This window comes from Elephantulus edwardii, unplaced genomic scaffold, assembly GCF_000299155.1.
Source record: "Elephantulus edwardii isolate Elephantulus edwardi_28Jun2011 unplaced genomic scaffold, EleEdw1.0 scaffold00170, whole genome shotgun sequence".
Lineage (NCBI taxonomy): Eukaryota > Metazoa > Chordata > Mammalia > Macroscelidea > Macroscelididae > Elephantulus > Elephantulus edwardii.
The window spans coordinates 5,764,180-5,770,911 of NW_006399920.1; the positions used below are offsets into that span (position 1 = coordinate 5,764,180).

The window sequence follows — 6,732 nt, forward strand, 5'->3', positions numbered from 1 at the left end:
AATAGTCCTGAAACCTGCTCTATCCTGTGCTAAACTTAATTTTTTTTTCATGCCTATAAAAAGTTTTATTTTCTTCTTTATACTCAGAAACAAAGAAACGGCCCAACTGCCCCAGGGTTCCATCTTCAATGGAATGAGAGGCAAGAGAGAGACAGGAGGGGTCGGTGGTAGGTGGAATGTGGGAACTCTTTTTTTTTTTTTTGGCCCTTTTTTCAACTATCACTCCTTTATTCAGCATCCCCCGACTCCAAAACACTGAGGTGTAAACACAGCTTGTTACCCTTTGGGAGGTTGGGGAGGCACAGTTACAGCCAAGAAATTAATGCCCACTTTCAACAGGAGATGGGTCCAGTACGTATCTTGGGGCCAGGGAGAGGAAGGGCAGGAGTTGGCTGAGGAAGCTGCTGGATGGAGGGGGAAAGGGGAGAACCAATCCCCCTCAGAAGGAGTGAGGCTCTTGGTCCTACCCCTACCTCTCCCAGCACCATCCACTTCCCACCACCTGCCCCCCTCCTAGCAGAATTGGTCGTCATAATCCTCGTCCTTCATCCCTTTCAGCGGAAGCCGGACAAAGGCCTTAAATACAATGTCATCGTCTGTGGCATAGTTGGTATCAAATTCAAGGAGATAGGTATCCACAGGGACATCTGTTTCAGGAGCAGCTGACTGGGGTCTAGGGAGGGTGATAAAGTGGTCATGGGGCTTGGGATGCATAAGGACGAAAGGCAGCTCCACGGAGACGTCCCCGCCTCAAGAGACCACGAGCTTTACCTTGACTCTATAGGGCACCAGGATTCCCAGCACCTCCTTATTGACACCTTCTTTTTTCTATGATGCTGGAAGCCAAATTGGTGTCCTCGTGTTTAAGCTTTCCTTCCAGGGCGAGGCCGTGCTTGTCACTGAGCAGCGGAGTGATGGGGGACCCCTGTCATCTTGTTCAAGCTGAGCCACCAGACACTTGTACTGGGCAGTGCTGAAGAGGCAGGTGTCAGCGTACTGTCTCACAGAGACTTCGATCTTCTTGATGGTGTTGGTGGAGTTGTTGGTGACATGGACATCGACATTGAGAGGCTCCCTGTGGTAATGCAGCTCCTTGTCCAGGGATGCCTCACGGTGCAAGGACCGGTCAGACGTAAGGAAGTGGCGTGTGGTTTCAGCTGAAGGTTTGGGGCTCGGTTTCTCAGGGTCAAATTGTACCTTTAGGATCACGAGCCGCACAGGTGGCTTTTCTTTTCTAGTGATTGAGCCCAGAAGGCTCAAAACTCAACGTCTATGCCACAGGCCTTCCCGGTGTCCTCTGGGGCTGGCTGCAGCCGGGCAGAACAGGGCAGATTCTGGGGTATTGTGGAAAAAAAGGGGGGGCATGCTGGTCCAGTTTCCTCAGCAGCCGGTCGTGCAGGCGGGTGGGAGGCCTGGGTGGGTTGGGCATTGGGGGAAGGCCTGGTAGGTAGCGATGAACAGATCCTTGCGGAAAGACCAGCCCAGCACATGCAAGTCTTCACGGCCACAGCGGAAGGTGCAGGTCTGAGTCACAAACACTTTTCGGTCCTTCACCAGCACCACACCATCGACAAGGTCCACTTTATCCAGGTGGTCTACAAGGTCCCGCTTGCCCGAGGACACAGTGAGCTCGCAGTTAGGGCTTGACTTCTTGAAGATCCTGGTCCGGGGTTTCTCCCCCATGGTGCAAGCACCCACTGCCCACCAGGTTCCCGGATCACTCAAAACCTCCACCCCCAACTTTAAGTTTTCTGTAGTAGATACATTGGTTCTGCTTATGATAAATAAATCCTTTGAACAAATTATTAACATTTTCTGCATCAAAGCATTATATTATTTTATAATCATAAATGAAAATATTTTAAAGGATTGGGGACACTGTTTAATAAAATATATAAAATTATAAAAAAAGATAACTGATCTAAAAATCTATCTTTTGGCAAAGAACACTTCCAAAATGCTTGTTCATTTATGTCTTTCTCTCAGATTGTACACCAATGACTAGGAAGTATCTGTGTAACCAAAGACTATTTATCCAGAACCTTTTGCATCTGGTAGGGTAGTTCTTATGAAAGAACTGCTTAAAAGGAATATATGCTTAGGCATTATACATACTACAGCAATACAGATAGTAACAAATGTTGGCAAGGATGTGTAGAATTTGGAGCTCTTATACACTGCTGGTGAAAATGTAAAATGGTCTAATCACCAGAGTAAATAGTCTGACAGTTCCTCAAAGTTGTTGTTGTTGTTATGTGCCGTCGAGTCGTTTGCAACTCATAGCGACCCTATGTACAACAGCCCTAAACCCTGCTCTATCCTGTGCCAATCGCATGGCCTCTGACACACCCATCCCGATTACCCCAGTCACTGAATCAATCCACCTCATAGAGGGCCTTCCCCTCCTGCGCCGTCACTCCACCCTCCCAAGCATGATGTCCCTCTCCAAGGACCTGTCTCTCCTTACAGCATGTCCAAAGTATGCCAGACGAAGCCCCAGAATCCTTGCCTCCAAGGAGTAGCCTGGTTTAACCCTCTCTATGATGAATCTGTTTGTTTTCTTGGCAGTCCAGAGTACATTCAATACTTTTCTCCAGAACCACAGCTCAAAGGCATCAATTCTCCTTCTATCCTCGCTAGTCATTGTCCAACTCTCTGATGCATATCAAGTGACCATGGCATGTATCAGGTGTACCTTAGTCTCCAGAGAGACACTGTTGCTCTTGAGTACTTTAAAGCAGACTTTCCCATCGTGATACATTTTTTTTTATTTCCTGGCTGCTGGTGCCAAGAGTGTTGACTGTGGAGCTGAGCAAACTGAAGCTGTGAACAATCTCAATCTCTTCACCATCCATCCTGATGCTACCAAATGGTCCAGTGGTGAGAATCTTTGTCTTCTTGACATTGAGCCTCAGTCCATACTGAAGGCTGCAGTCCTTGACCCTCAGCAGCATGAGGTCCTCCTCAGTTTCGGCAAGCAGGGTTGTGTCATCTGCATAATGCAGATTGTTAATAGATCTTCCACCAATCCTGACACCACACTTCTCCGCCTCTCGGATAATATGCTCTGCATACAGGTTGAAAAGGTATGGAGATAGGACGCATCCCTGGAGTACACCCTTCCCAATTTTGAACCATGCGGTGTTACCCTGCTCTGTTCTCACGATTGCCTCTTGGTCCAAGTATAGGTTTCAATAGATTAATATAATGTGAAAATTTTATTCCTGGGAGAAAAGAAAACATGTACTCACATAAAAATTTGTGCATAATTATTTATATCTCCATTTTTTTACAATAGCTAAAGGGTGGAAACAACCCAAATAAATGCTCTTCAACTGATAAACAGATAATGAAAAAATATAGTACAGCTATACAATGAAATATTACTGGGCTATAAAAATTTTAAAAAATAGTTCATGCTAAAATATAGGTAAATTCTGACAATATTATGCTAAATAAACGAAGTCACTAAAAGGGTGTCTAGTGATTCCACTTATATAAAATATTCATATCTAAAAATAGACAAATTTCTAAACATAGAAAGCAGATTAGTGTTTGTCAAGAAACAGGAGAAATAAGTGAATTGAGGAGTCACAGCTACAGTATGGAGTATCTTTTTATTTATAATTATCATTGAATTGAGTTAAAGTTTATAAAGCAGATTGATTATTCAGGCAACCATTCATATGTATTTTTGTAACATTAATACAAACCCACAATATTATTTCACTCTTTTATAATTCTTCTTTCTATTAGTTCTATCTTACTCCTTCCTGCTTTCAGGGCTTCATCATTGAGCAAACATTGCTCTTTTGACCTTATATAGTTGACTGTCTAAGGAGTGAATACCTCCCTGATGTGGTCACCGCATGCCCAAAGGTGACTAAGTGCCATAGTCTCTGGGTTGTATTAGTCCCTATCAGATCAGTAAGCCTGGTCTTTTTTACGTTTTGAGGTATTCCTCCCTACATTTTCCTCACACTTTATGTAGGATCAGCCATCCTTATTCATTGTCCAACCTTCAGATCCATTCCATGAAAATACCATTGCTTAAAGCAGGTGCCCCTTAGAAGACATGATGCTTTAAATTATGATGTTGATGAGAAATACTGAATATTCCATGGCTTACCAAAAAACAAATTCATTTGTCTTGGATAAAGTTTAACCAGGGTGCTCCTTAGAGGCAAGGCTGGTGAAACTTCATCTCACATACTTTGGGCATGTTGCCAGGCGGGGCCAGTCCTTGGAAAATGACGTCATACTGGGAAAGGCGGAGGTCAGAGGAAAAGAGAAAGCCCATCAACAAGACGAATTAACCCAGTGACTATAACATGGGGCAGGAGTATATGAGAGATACTGAGGATGGTGCAGGATAAGGTAGGTCCCGATCCCTTATTCATTGGACCCCTAGGAGTCGCCTCTCAATAGCACCTCCCCAACATGAGTTGTTGTTGATTCAACAGTACTTAAGATAACAATAACCAGGTCCTCTACCGTGATCCCTTTTAGAGTTGCCAGGGGCAGCAACCTGGTACCATCTAGTTTTTCTGGTCTCAAGGTGGTGGATGTTGATGTTTATGTGGTCCATTAGTCCTTTGGATTTTTTATTTCAATAACCTTTCCTTTGATTTCTTATTTACTGTTTCAAACAGGGAGAGACCAATAATTGTAACTTTGATGGTTGTTCACGAACTATTAAAACTCCAGCCAGTGCTCACCCAGGTTGGATGGAGAGTGTTGTCTTTGTAGAATATGTTACACTAATTGACACTGATGTCGCCAAGACTATGGTGTGGTTGCTTTTTCTATACGGTAATGACAATGTCCTAAAATTGATCATGGCCATAGTTGTTGTTGTTGTTCTTGTTAAGTGCCGTCAAATCGTAACCAACTCATAACCACCCTCATAACTCATAACAACGAAAGTCCTCTACACTTGTGTGACTTTAATCCTTTCTCCAGGTTCATAGGGTTTCCAGAAGCAAACTATTTACGGAAGTGGATGCCACTCCTGCTTCCAAGCTTGTATTAATTGAGGAGCTCCACCAAACACTGTCTACCATGGGTAACCATTATCACATTTGACACATCAGTGTAACAGTGTTCAGCTTCACAGCAACCACGAGTTACCTCTGTATGGCAAGTAGACACACCAGGGTTATATGATGTAGAAGAATGTTTGACCAAAAAGAGTTAAAAACAGACCCAAGGGCCTGTGGCCCTCAGGCCCTATGAAATTTTACCCTTCTGGGCACATCCAAATGCTGGCAACCTCCGGGCCAGAGACCCCTGATTCATGTAGCAAGTCTGCTCTGCGGCCACCCACTTGGGGAAAACCATTCTGAAAACCACTCAGTGTATAATTTAAATGAGTTAATTGAGTTTGGAAGCAGGAGTGGCATCCACTTCCTAAACAACATGCCTCTGGAAACTCTGTGAACTTTGATAAATGTCAATGGTTTTAGAGGGGATTCAGGCCTTTTGTTCCTAGGGTTGCTGTGCTCAACTTGAAGGCAATCAACAACAGCGACAATTCTGTTGATGTAAATTATATCACAATAAACGTGATTTTAAAAAGAAATCACTCTTCAATGCATGAAACAGCAATCTTTGGTTTAGAAGCCAGTGTTTGGAGTCACTGTGAAAGAGTCTTTGTGAAGTTTGACAATTATTTTGAGAATTAAAGTTTCTTTCAATACAGCACAATCTTGTTTTTATCATCAATCTTAAACCTTTCTGAAGAACTAGCAAATTTTGATCACAAAATTTCTTTTCTCTAAAGGTCAAGGGGCATTAAAAAAATTCACCAGCCCTATTTTCTGAGAAAATAAAATTTTCAAAGTTGAACAGATGGAACACATCAATAAACAAAAAAATTTCTCCACTTTTCTGACAACTGTTAGCAACAATAAGTCAGGCAAAAACAAATCTGTATTTCTGTCCAACCAGAGTACATTAATTAAATAATAGATGAAAAGAGGGATAATGTTCGATACCTTTCAGTATAAGCCTTAGGGCAAAATAATTTAAAACTCCTTACTGAACATTGACTATGTGGATCACTGAATAGTTTTTTGGAAGCAAACTGATCACTATGAGAAAAGCACAAATTAGCCATACTATTCACCATCGCAAAAACACAGAAACAGCCCAAATTTCCAACACCAATTGAATGAATTGAGAAATTATGGTACATTTACATGATAGAATACTATGCAGCATGCAGGATCAATGATTTTGTAAATTACTACCTAACTTGGAGGGACTGTAGAGCATTATGCTGAGTAAAGTAACTTAGTCCCATAAGGACAAATTCTGTATAAGACCATTATTGTAGAACAATTATGAGGATACACGGCTGGGGAGCAAAGGGATGAGGATGGGGCGTCAGTTAATCATAGGGCCGCACAGTTTAATAAGGGGAGTGAAGATGTGAAGGAAATGGGAAAGAGCTGGTGTGAAAAAACAACGTATACAAACTTTGAAAATAAAGCAGTATAAATAAATAAATACATACATAAATAATAATAAAAGAAAAGCACAAATGAAAATGTGTTGTATCATTTGGATTGTTGTTGTGTGCCTTAGATCCAACTCATAGCTGATTCTCCAGTAGGAATGTAAACTGCATGGGAGGAATTTGCCTATCCTTCTCCCGTGGGACAGCTAGTGGATTTGAACTTCTTGCTTTTGAGATTGCAGTGCAATCACACCAGTCCAAATGTGAAATGG

At 42.3% G+C, this 6,732-nt stretch overlaps 1 pseudogene; it reads right to left on the reverse strand.

The window, feature by feature from the left end:
• Positions 1–513: 513 nt before the first annotated feature.
• Positions 514–1,683, reverse strand: LOC102844944 (annotated as a pseudogene).
• Positions 1,684–6,732: the final 5,049 nt, after the last annotated feature.